The following is a 13,070-nucleotide window of genomic DNA, read 5'->3' as shown; positions in this document are numbered from 1 at the left end:
CAGCTGATGGTTTAAGTTCTCGTTGCATCCTTCGAAAAAAATCAAGAGGTTTTCCTCGAACTCACCATGCTTAGTCTTCAAATGCCTTTGAAGTTTTGAGGGTTTTAAACTTTAATTTGACAGCAGTTCCCTGCATATAATATACATGTGCCTTGCATCCTGATTTGCATTGGCACAATTAATAAATCCAAACCTTAAAAAATCGTCTTTATACTGCTGTGTGCCTGCTTTCAGCTTCTTCTTAATGGGCTGTTCACCAGAGGCCCTGGAGCTCACACCAGCACTGCTTTGGCCTGCTGTGGATCCTGCTGAACAGTTCACACCAGCACTGCTTTGACCTGTAGTGGATCCTCCTGAACAGTTCACACCAGCACTGCTTTGACCTGTAGTGGATCCTCCTGAACAGTTCACACCAGCACTGCTTTGTCCTGCTGTGGATTCTCCTGTACAGCTCACATCACCACTGCTTTGACCTGTAGTGGATTCTCCTGAACCACTCTCTTCGGAAGGTTTAGTTGTGAGATCCTGTCCTGTTTGTGTCTCTGGCCCTCCATTCCTTATAACAAAACCATCCATTTTAAATTTGACCTGTTTGCTACTGAACTAAATGGAGGAATCGCGATCACGCCCATAGCTCGTCACATCAGCGTTCAGGGCGCTTGACCTGCTCTCTGCCTCGCTTCAGGCAGCAAGATTATAATGAATTTTTAAAAAAATCTTCTCCTGCGTCAGCGTTTGAAAACCTTGTCGTGGCCCTCATTTTCAAAGCTGTTTGCAGCCGGCATTGTTTAAAGACGGCTGCTGCGGCTGTTGCGCGCAACTTAACGCGGTCGGGAACGCCACGATGGACGGCTCTGCGACCCTCTCGACTGCTGCCCATGACCCACCCGCTGGTCACGACCCCCACTTTGAAAATGCTACCCAGTGGTTTAGGAGGGCTAGCCCCCCCCCCACCCTCCAAATATGGCTCTCATTCTCTGCAGCACCTTTTTTTGGTAACCTCGTGTTCTTACCCCGTCCTCCCCAACACACACACACACACACACAAACACCATGATCGATTTTTCTAATGCGTTGAAGATGGCTTGGGGATGTAGATCGGTATGGATCTGAACAGGAAGAGGAACCTGGGCAATATGCTCATCATCATCTGCACCCTCCCTGCCAGGGAGAGTGGGAGAGTGTCCCATATCTGCAGGTCCCTTTTTAACTCCCTCCACTGGACTGGTCAGGTTCCATTTGTGGATACCTGAACAGCTCACACCATCACTGCTTTGTCCTGCTGTGGATTCCCTGAACAGCTCACACCATCACTGCTTTGTCCTGCTGTGGATTCCCTGAACAGCTCACACCAGCACTGCTTTGTCCTGCTGCGGATTCTCCTGAACAGCTCACATCACCACTGCTTTGTCCTGTTGTGGATTCTCCTGTACACCTCACACCATCACTGCTTTGTCCTGCTGTGGATTCTCCTGAACATCTCACACCATCACTGCTTTGACCTAGTAGTGGATTCTCCTGAACCACTCTCTTCAGAAGGTTTAGTTGTGAGATCCTGGCCTGTTTGCATCTCTGGCCCTCCCTTCCTTCTAATAAAACCATCATCCTGTCATGAGTGATTTGGATCCTCAGGTAGTGGAATTTGTGGCTGGCCTGCTTAAATGGCATTCCCTCCAGCTCTGCCCCTCCCCCTTGCGGGTTCTGAAAGACCTGAGTTTTGCCCAGGTCGAGCTTGTAGCCTGAGAAGGCTCTGAACATTTTCAAGAGCGGCATGATTCCTTCCGTGCTGCTCTGGAGATCCAATATGTCGAGGAGCAGGTCACCCGCATGGAGTGAGACTCTGTGCCCTCTGTCTCCTCTTCGGATCCCCTTCCAATTCCGTACCGCCCTGAGCGTGATTACCAGTGACTCGATCACTAGGGCAAGCAGCAGCGGGGACAATGGGAATCCCTGACTTGTGCCTCTATGCAGCTGGAAGTATTTAAACCTGGTGATATTTGTCCATACGCTCGCTGTGGGTGTGCTGTACAGGAGTTTCACCCAGGCAGTGAACCCTGCTCCAAACCGGAACCACTCCAGTACCTCTATGAGATACTTCCATTCGACTCTATCGAAGGCCATTTCTGCATCCAGGGAGACGATCACCTCTGGTGTTCTCTCCCCAGATGGGGTCATGATCATGTTCAGCAGGTGCCTGATGTTCGACATTAGCTGTCTACCCTGGACAAAACCCGTTTGGTCTTCTGCTACCACCCCTAGTACATTCTCCAGTCTCTTGGCTACGATTTTGGCCAATATCTTCACGTCTATGTTTAGCAGTGAAATGGGTCTGTAGGACGGACCCGCATTCTGTTGGGTCTTTGTCTTTTTTAAGTGTCAGCGAGATTGAGGCTTGTGCTAGCGTGGGCAGCAGGATGCCCCTTACCAGCAACTCTCTGAACATCTCCTGCAGGTGCGAGGCCAGTGCTGTCGGGAATTATTTGTTGAGTTCCCCCGGGAATTCCATCCCAAATTTTACGCCTCTCATGTCTAGGGCTGCTTTTGTCCTGTTGAATTCTACCTGGTGCTTAGCAGATCAGTCCCAATGTCCTGGTAGATCCTGATCCGGTGACCTTCCCAGTTACAGTTCTTTGTCTGTCCCGCCCAGCGCTGGATTCTTTCCCGATCTTGGTGCCAATGCATTTTAGCGATTATCACCCTCAGGTGTTGCCGGCTTTTCATTTTGGGTGGGCTGGGAAAGCTATCCCTTCCCACCAGATTGCCCAGTATTTGGGCGCTACATAATCTGTGGAGTTCCTACCTTCAATCCACAGGCAGCAAGTTTTGGCGCCTCGATCGCTTTTCTTGCTCCTCAACCTTTCCTTTCAGACTACCCTGCATTGTGACCAACCTTGATATTTCTTTTTCCAGGGCGATAATCCGGTCACCCTGGTCTGTTGAGGCCTCCTCCAGCTCCTTTATGGTGCTTTCCTGGGCTCCCAATTACCTCCACCTTGTCTAGGGCCTCCTGCACGGTGCCACCACCACCCTGACCACAGCCTGGATATCGGTTTTCATCTTCTCTCAGTTCCCTTGACAGAAACATCCTCCACCCATCCCCTGGTGAGGGGGTCAGGGTTGGGGGGGGGTTGGTCTTTCTCGGTCTGGAGAGGCTGGAGTTTCACTGACTCATTTGTCTGCCGGCTCAGCCATTTGCTTCTCCTGGATTTTTCCACGTCTTATTTGTACGCGACTCTGGAGTGTCTGTTGTGCAGCATCTCCCTTCGTGCCCTTTGGGCAGCACGGTAGCATTGTGGATAGCACAATTGCTTCACAGCTCCAGGGTCCCAGGTTCGATTCTGGCTTGGATCACTGTCTGTGCGGAGTCTGCACGTTCTCCCCGTGTGTGCGTGGGTTTCCTCCGGGTGCTCCGGTTTCCTCCCACAGTCCAAAGATGTGCAGGTTAGGTGGATTGGCCATGATAAATTGCCCTTAGTGTCCAAAATTGTCCTTAGTGTTGGGTGGGGTTACTGGGTTATGGGGATAGGATGGAGGTGTTGACCTTGGGTAGGGTGCTCTTTCCAAGAGCATGTGCAGACTCGATGGGCCAAATGGCCTCCTTCTGCACTGTAAATTCTATGAATTCTATGATGTTGGCTGAACTGCAGGGATATTTTTGCCTTTGTATTAGTGGGCTATTTTGGGTGAAAGAGCCTATTTTGGGTTCATAGAAGGAGAGGCACCTGATGTGAGACTTCTCAGCACGTCCCCGTCACCGGAAGTCAGAGCTCGGATTAACACCTGGAACGATGATGTTGTTACTATTACAGAGACTTGGTTGAAGGAGGGACAGGATTGGCAGATAAACGTTCCAGGATTTAGATGTTTCAGTTAGGATAGAGGGGAATGTAAAATGGGTGGGAGTGTTGCATTACTGGATCAAGAGAATATCACAGCTATGTTGAGGGAGGACACCTCGGAGGACTCATGCAGTGACTCATGGGTAGCACTCAGGAACAGTAAGGGTGCAATCACAATTTTTACTATAGGCCTCCCAACAGCCACCAGGAGATAGAGGAGCAAATACGTAGCCCGATTTGGGAAATAGCGAAAAACAACAGGGTTGTTTTGTGGGTAATTTTAACTTTCCCTGTATTGACTGGGATTCACTTAGGGCTTGGATGTGGCAGAAAATGTAAGGAGCGTCCACGCGGTCTTCTTGAAACAACATGTAAAGAGTCCAACTCGGAAAGGGGCCATACTGGATCTGGTATTGGGGAATGAGCCCGGCCAGGTGGTCGAAGTTTCAGTAGGGGAGCATTTCAGGATCAGTGACCATAATTCCGTAAGTTTTAACGTACTCCTGGATAAGATTAAGAGCAATCCTCAGGTGAAGGTGCTAAATTGGGGGAAGGCTAATTACAAACATATTAGACAGGAACTGATGAATTTAGATTGGGGAAATCAACATTTATACAATTATAATCTTTATTGTCACAAGTAGGCATACATTAACACTGCAATGAAGTTAAAGTGAAAAGCCCCTAGTCGCCACATTCCAGTACCTGTTCGGGTACACGGAGGGAAAATTCAGAATGTCCAAATTATCTAACAACATGTCTTTAGGACTTGTGGGAGAAAACCGGAGAACCCCGAGGAAACTCAAACAGACACGGGGAGAACGTGCAGACTCCGCACAGACAGTGACCCAAGCCGGGAATCGAACCTGGGACCCTGGAACTGTGAAGCAACAATGCAAGCCACTGTGCTACTGTGCTGCACATTTGACATGTGGAGTCTTTCAAACGTCAGGACCGCCATGTTCCTGTGAAGATGAAGGATAAGTACGGCAAGTTTCGGGAACCTTGGATAACGAGGGATATTGTCAGCCTTGTCAAAAAGAAAAAGAAGCATTTGTAAGGTCTAGAAGGCTAAAAGCATACGAGCCCCTTAAAGAAGACAAAGAAAGTAGGAAGGAACTTAAGCAAGGAGTTAGGAGGGCTAAAAAGGGTCATGAAATTCCTTGGCAAAAAGGATTAAGGTGAATCCAAAGATATTTTATATATATATATATAAAGAGCAAGAGGGTAGCCAAGGAAAGAGTTGGCTCACTCAAGAACAGAGAAGGAATTCTATGCATGGACCCAGAGGAAATGGGTGAGGTCCTAAATGAGTACTTTGCATTGGTATTTACCAAAGAGAAGGATTTGGTGGATAATGAGTCTAGGGAAGGATGTGTAGATATTCTGGGTCATGGTGATATCAAGGAGGTGGAGGTTTTGGGCATCTCACAAAGTTTTTTCAGGAAGTGACGAAGATAATTGATGAAGGAAGAGCAGTGCATTTGTCTACTTGAACTTCAGTAAAGCCTTTGACATGGTCCCTCATGGCATACTGGTACAAAAGGTGAAGCCACACAGGATCTGTGATGAGCTGGCAAGATGGATTCAGAGCTGGCTCGGTCAGAGAAGGCAGAGGGTACCAATGGATGGGTGCTTTTCTGAATGGAAGTGGTACTCAGCAGGGATCAGTGCTGGGACCTTTACTGTTCATTGTATATATAAATGATTTAGAGGAAAATGTAAATGGTCTGATTAGTAAGGTTGCGGACAACACAGATTGGCGGATAGTGAAGAGGATGTTAGAGGATACAGCCGGAACTGGATCCGTTCAAGACTTGGGTGCAGATATGGCAGATGGAGTTTAGTGTGGACAAATATGAGGTAATGCATTCTGGAATGTTTAATACAGGTGGGAATTATACAGTAAATGGAAGAACCCCGAGGAGTTTGACAGGCAGAGAGATCAGCACGGACAGGTCCACAGATCATTGAAAGTGGCAATGCAGGTGGATAAGGTAGTCAAGAAGGCATAAGGCATTGGTCGGGGCATTGAGGATAAAAATTGGCAAGTCATGCTGCAGGTGTACAGAGTTAGGCCACATTTGGATTATTACTTACAATTCTGGTTACCACACTACCAGAAGGATGTGGATGCTTTGGAGAGGGTACAGAAGAGGTTTACCAGGATGTTGCCTGATCTGATGAGGAGCGTTTGGATAAACATGGATTTTTTTTCACTGGAACGATGGAGGTTGAGGGGCGACCTGATAGAAGTTTGCAAAATTATAAGTGGCATGGACAGAGTGGATGATCAGATGCCTTTTCCAGGGGTGAAAAAGTCAGTTACTAGGAGATATTGGTTTAAGGTGCGAGGGGGGAAATTTAGAGGAGATGTGCGAGGCAAGTTTTTTTACACAGAAGTTGGTGAGTGCCTGGAACTCGCTGCTGGGAAAGGTGGTGGAAGCAGGGACGAAGGCGGCGTTTAAGAGGCATCGTCACAAATACATGAATAGGATGGGAATAGAGGGATATGGACTGAGGAAGTGCAGAAAGTTTTCGGTCAGACGGGCATCATGATCGGCGCAGGCTTGGAGGGCCGAAGGGCCTGCTCCTATGCTTTGTTCTTTGTGAATCAAATATAAAAACATGTTGCTGCAGCTGTACAGGGCTTTAGTGAGGCACATCGGGTGTATTGTGTACCATTTTGATCTTGTTACTTATTGATTTAGCATTAAATTAGAAGCAGTTCAGAGAAGGTTCACTCGCCTGATTCCTGGGATGAAGGGTTATGTTAGGATGAAAGGTTGAGCAGGTTGGGCCGATAACCATTGGGGTTTAGGAGAATGTGAGGTAATCTTATTGAAACATATAAAACGCTGAGGTGACTTGAGAGGGTGGATGCTGAGAGGATGTTTCTCTTGTGGAGGAGTCGAGCATGAAGGGACAGTTTAAAAATGGGGGATCTGACATTTGAGACTGAGATGAGGAGAATTTGTTTGCTGTCAGAGGGTTGTTAGTGTTTGGGATTCTCTTCCCCAGTGAGCAGTGGTGACTGGGTCATGAAATATATTCAATCAGATCAGCCATGATCTTACTGAATGGTGGAGCAGGCTCGAGGGGCCGAATGGCCTCCTCCTGCTCCTAATTCTTGTAATGTAATTTTTGTCTGGTGTCCTACAGGCTCAGATTGTGTACAACGTGTGCAGTGACATCGAAACGCGGCTTAGCGGAACTATCACTTCCCACCCGCACTCTCCCACTTTTGTTTTCACCCTCCTGCTCTTTGTCACACACACACACACACTTTCTCCCTGCTACCCTGAGCTCTCTACCCCTCCATATCATTCTCATAGCCTCCTATACTATCCTTCTCTGTATTTGCTGTCCTCTCTCTCTCTCTCACGCTCTCTCTCATCCCACTCTCAAAATCTCTCTTTACTCTCCACTCCCTCTCACTGCTGCCCAGTTTTCTCTTCTCAACTGCACCCCTCCCCTCTCTTTTCCCTCTCTCTCTGTCATGCCCTCTCTCCCCCTTCCTCCCCCTCTCTCCATGTCCCCATCCCATTCTTCTGCACCTCTCTCACATTCTCTCTGAACCCCATCTTTCTCCCTCCATTCCCTGTCACTCACTCTATCCCCTATTCCCATCAATGCCTCTTCTCGCTCATCCTTCTATAGAATCCTTACAGTGTAGAAGGCCATTCAGCCCATTGGGTCTGCAGCAACCCGAAGAAAGAGCACGCTACCACTCCCCTGCACTATTCCTGTAATCCTACGCAGTGATAATGTCCAATCCACCTAACCTGCACATGTGGGAGGAAACCGGAGCAGCCGGAGGAAACCCACACAGGCAAGGGGAGAAAGTGAAATCCCCACAGTCACCCAAGGCTGAAATTAAATCCGTGCTCCTAACGCTGTGAGGCAGCAGTGCTAAACACTGTGCCAGCCTGCCACCCTCCACCTCCATTTTCTCTCTCCCCTTTTTGTACTCTCTCACTCACTTTCCACTCTCCCTTTCTCTCTCCCTCTTTTGCTTCCTCTCTCCTTCTTCCCTCAGTATTTCCCACAATCTCTCTCTTCTCTTCCCCACAGTCACTCCCTCTCTCTCTCCCGTCTGTCCCTCCAGCTCTCTATCCCCATTCTGCACCCACTCTCCCTCTCAGCCCCTTCCCATTCCCTCTTCCACCTGCCCATTCTCCCCACTTACTCTACTTTCCCCTCATCATTCTACTAAACCTCTTTCCCTCACCCGCCCCTTCTCACGCTCTTTCTCTCTCCTTTCCCTTTCCGAATTTTCTTCCCTGCCACATCCACTTTATTTTCCATCCAGTCTTGCACATTCTCCCTTCTGTCTCTATCTCACTCACACCCTCCCATTCCCTCTTCCACTTTCCTGCTCTCACTCACCATCCCTCTCTCACTTTCTTACTCTCTCCCACTTTTGTATTCACCCTGCTGCTCTTTGTCACACACACTTTCTTCCTGCCACCCTGAACTCTCTACCCCTCCATATCATGCTCATAGCCTCCTACACTATCCTGCTCTCTATTTGCTATCCTCTCTCTCACCCTCTCTCTCATCCTGCTCTCAATCGCTCTCTTTATACTCCACTGCCTCTCACTGCTGCCCAGTTTTCTCTTCTGAACGGCACCCCTCCTCTCTCTTTTCAATCTCTCTCTGTCAGTCCCTCTCTCCATGTTCCCATCCCATTCCTGCTCCCTTTCCTCTACCACTTTCTCTTCTCCCCTTCCCTCACAAACTCTCTCCTCTGCTCCCCACCCCTCACACACTCTCTCGCCCTCGCCCCCTCTCTCTAAATCCCCTCACACCCTCTCTCTAAATCACTGACTGTGTTATTTTAACTTTCCCCCAGCTCCAGCCTCTCTGACTCTGGATCTGAACACAGCGAATCCCCGGCTCATCCTGTCCGAGGACCGGACCAGTGTGAGATTCGGAGACAAACAGCGGCCGCTTCCTGACACCCCGGAGTGGTTTAATTCCTGGGAATGTGTCCTCGGATCAGAGGGATTCACATCAGGGAGCCATTACTGGGAGGTGGGGGTGGTGGAGAAGACTCGGTGGGAGCTGGGAGTGGCCCGAGAGTCTGTGAAGAGGAAAGGGGGAATCTCCCCAAGCCTGGATTCTGGATTTTGGGGCTGGAGCCCGGATTTGGTTATTTTGCCTCTACCTCCCCCTCATGGACCCCCCTCACCCAGAGTGTGGATCCCTGGAAGATCGGGGTTTTCCTGGACTATGAAGGGGGTCAGGTGTCATTTTACAATGCGGACAACATGTCCCATCTCCACACTTTCACCCACACTTTCACTGAGAGAATCTTTCCCTTCTTCAATCCGGGATGGAATATCGACAGCAAAACCCCAGCCCCGCTGACAATCTGCGGGATTGAAGGTCACTAATAGATCCATCCCATAATTTCTCACCATCTCCCTGCCTCCTGCAAGCTTTAAACGGATGGGAAACTGTTCATATTCTGGTTATTATATAGAATTATCATTTACATTGAGGCCTCCATGATTACGTTTGTAAAATGATTCTTCAAACAAAACAAATCTGAGAACCACTGGAATAGAAACAGTTTTTCTCAAAGTTTACACAGTTCATCATTAAATCCAAGAAGCAGAATCTCAACATGTTGTTTGTATCGTCACTGAGTGAGGAAGGCGGGCTTCCGGGGAATGGGGAAGAGGATTGGCCGGAGCTCCTGTTACTCAGAGTGAGGGAGGAGGGTTTCCGGGGAATGGGGAAGAGGATTGGCCGGGGTGTCTGTCACCCAAAGTGAACACAGTAAGAAGTTTTAGAACACCAGATTAAAGTCCAACAGGCTTGTTTCTAATCACTACCTTTTGGAGCACATTTCCCTCACCAGGTGAGTCACCTGGGGCTGAATTCTCCGAGTCTCCGGGGCAGCGAATGGCCGTTTACCCAGAAATTGGGACCGACGCCACTGTAGCGATTCTCCGGTCCCCGGAGAATCACTGGGGAATCCCTCCCATGCAATCGGCGCGGGTAGGTGGCCATTGACAGAGCCCCCCCCCCAACGATTCTCCGCGCAAAATAGGGCTGAGTTCCCGACGGCGTGGTTCGAACCACATATCGGCCGTCGGGAACCTCGGGTGGCAGATGCAGACTCAGTCCAGGGCCGCCCTGATAGGGGCGCGGGGATCGATCACCTGGGGGAGGGGGGGCCTCATGGCCGGCAGAGGAGCGACCGGGCATCACGGAACCGCAGGCATGCGCGATCTTGGGGGGGGGGCTGCATTCTGCATGACGGTCCGTACTGTGGGTACACCAGGGGTTCGCATGCGCATACTCCCGACAGGAAGTCCGGGGCCCCGTATCCGGAGCCAGAGCTGTGAGATGCACTCCGGGGCCCTGCTGGCACCCTGCAGGTAGGAGAATCGCTCAGGTCTTTCTTAAGGAATGGTGTGGTGATGCCTGCGTTGGATTGAGGTGAGCACAGTAAGATGTCTTACAACCAGGTTAAAGTCCAACAGGTTTGTTTTGAATCACTAGCTTTTGGAGCACTGCTCCTTCCTCAGGTGAATGAAGAGGTGGGTTCCAGAAACATAGATATAGACAAATTCAATGATGCAAGACAATACTTTGAATGCAAGTCTTTGCAGATAATTACATCTTTACAAGTCCAGGCAGAGCAACTGGAGAGAAGGATGATCACAGGTTAAAGAGGTGTGAATTGTCTCAAGCCAGGACAGTTGATAGGATTTCACATTCCCAGGCCAGATGGTGGGGGAGGTGAATGTGAATGTAATGCGACATGAATCCAAGGTCACGTTTGAGGCCGTACTCATGTGTGCAGAACTTGGCTGTAGGTTTCTGCTCAGCGATTCTGCATTGTCGCACGTCCTGAAGGCTGCCTTTGAGAATGCTTACTCGAAGACAAGAGGCTGAATGTCCTTGACTGCTGAACATTCCTGCCTGGCGATTGTCGCGTGAAGTCCGTTTATCCATTGTCGCAGCGGCTGCATGGTCTCACCAATGTACCATGCTTCGGGACATCCTTTCCTGCAGCGTATGAGGTAGACAACATTGGCTGAGTTGCACGAGTATGTACCACATACCTGGTGGGTGGTGTTCCCACGTGTATTGGTGGTACCCATGTCGAAGATCTGGCAAGTCTTGCAGAGATTGTCATGGCAGGGATTTCTTAAGGAAAGTCCAGAGTGAAACGCCAGCGTCAGGGACATAGCCCCATTTTTGGAGAATCCAGCTCCTGATGTCTCCCTCAGAATGAGGGAGGCGGGTTTCCGGAGAATGGGGAAGCGGATTGGTCAAAGTGCCACTCACAATGAAGGTGGTATCGGAAGCCGGCTGGAAATCGGAAGCCTCCCCTCCCAGAACAAGGATAGAACCCCCCTCGACCTCACATTTCATCCCATCAGCCTCCGTATGCAAAGTATAATCCTCTGCCATTTTCGCGAACTCCAGCGTGATGCCACCACCAAACACATCTTCCCTTCACTCCCTCTGTCAGCATTCCGCAGAGACCGTTCCCTCCGAGATAACTAGTCCACACCTCCACCATACGCAGTACCTCTCCCATCACCCATGGCACCTTCCCATGCAATCGCAGAAGGTGTAACACCTGCCCTTTTACCTCTTCCATGCTTAACATCCCAAACCCAAAGCACTCATTCCAGGTTAAGCAGCGTTTCACTTGCACCTCTTCCAATCTGGTCTATTGCATTTGCTGCTCCCAATGTGGTCTCCTCTATATCGGAGAGACCAAACACAGACTGGGTGATTGCTTGCCATTTTAAAAAAAGACCCTGCTCACCTGCCCACATGTCTGTCCTTGGCCTGCTGCAATGTTCCAGTGAAGCTCAATGCAAACTGGAGGAATAACATCTCTGATGCGACCCTCAATTCACACGAGACAGAGAATAGAAGTGAACAATGGCTGCCTGCGACTGCTCTGCAATGAGAGCCGCCTACAGGGCAGCTGCTCTTGATACCTGCGCTCAAGGGGGCGGAGCCAGGGCGGAGCCCACAAGGGCACCAACATGATACAATCAGTGTAGTACAGTACACTGGTCCATAGGTGGAGCCCACATGGGCAACAGCGTGATACAACACTTACCATAATACATTCACCACAATCTCATCTTCCGGTTAGGCACGCTACAGCCTTCCGGTCTCAACATCGAATTCAACAACTCCAGATGATTTTTTAAAAAATATATATTTTATTAAAGTTTTTCGATCAAACAAAAACAAAATTTTCCCATTTTACAACTTTGTAATAATATATACATTGATCGTTTTTAAAATAAATAATATGCTAACTAACGGCAACTGCCAACAACAAAATAAGAAACAACAGAAATAGTCTAAAATAGTAACTTCGTAAAATCTAATATAAATAACTAATATATAAACACACACATAAAACCCCTGAGGACCCAAATGAATCTTCCCCCCCCTCTCCCCCCTGGGTTGCTGCTGCTACCTTTCCTATTTTCCCTTATCGCTCTGCGAGATAGTCGAGGAACAGTTGCCACCGCCTGGTGAACCCTTGAGCCGAACCTCTTAGTGCGTACTTTATCCGCTCCAATTTTTGAACCCTGCCATGTTGTTTATCCAGGCCTCCACGCCTGGGGGTTTAGCTACTTTCCACATAAGTAGAATCCTTCACCGGGCTACTAGGGACGCAAAGGCCAAAACATCGGCCTCTCTCGCCTCCTGCACTCCCGGCTCATCTGCAACCCTAAATATAGCCAACCCCCAGCCTGGTTCGGCCCGGACCCCCACCACCTTTGAAATCACTTTTGCCACACCCACCCAGAACCCATGCAATACCGGACATGACCAAAACATGTGGGTGTGGTTCGCCGGGCTTCCCGTGCATCACCCGCACCTATCCTCCACTCCAAAAAATCTACTCAGCCTTGCTCCAGTCATATGCGCCCTGTGTAGAACCTTGAATTGTATCAGGCTGAGCCTGGCACACGAGGACAAAGAGTTTACCCTACTTAGGGCATCTGCCCACAGCCCCTCCTCAATCTCTTCCCCCAGCTCCTCCTCCCATTTTCCCTTCAGCTCCTCTACCATCGTCTCCCCCTCGTCTCTCATTTCCCTATATATATATATCTGACACCCTACCATCACCCACCCATGCCCCCGAAATCACTCTGTCCTGGATCTCTTGCACCGGGAGCTGCGGAAATTCCCTCACCTGTTGCCTCACAAATGCCCTCACTTGCATATAGC

The sequence above is a fragment of the Scyliorhinus torazame genome, chromosome 14 (assembly GCF_047496885.1).
Source record: "Scyliorhinus torazame isolate Kashiwa2021f chromosome 14, sScyTor2.1, whole genome shotgun sequence".
Taxonomy (NCBI): domain Eukaryota; kingdom Metazoa; phylum Chordata; class Chondrichthyes; order Carcharhiniformes; family Scyliorhinidae; genus Scyliorhinus; species Scyliorhinus torazame.
The sequence above is the reverse complement of the archived record's forward strand: the minus strand, read 5'-3'. Positions refer to the sequence as shown.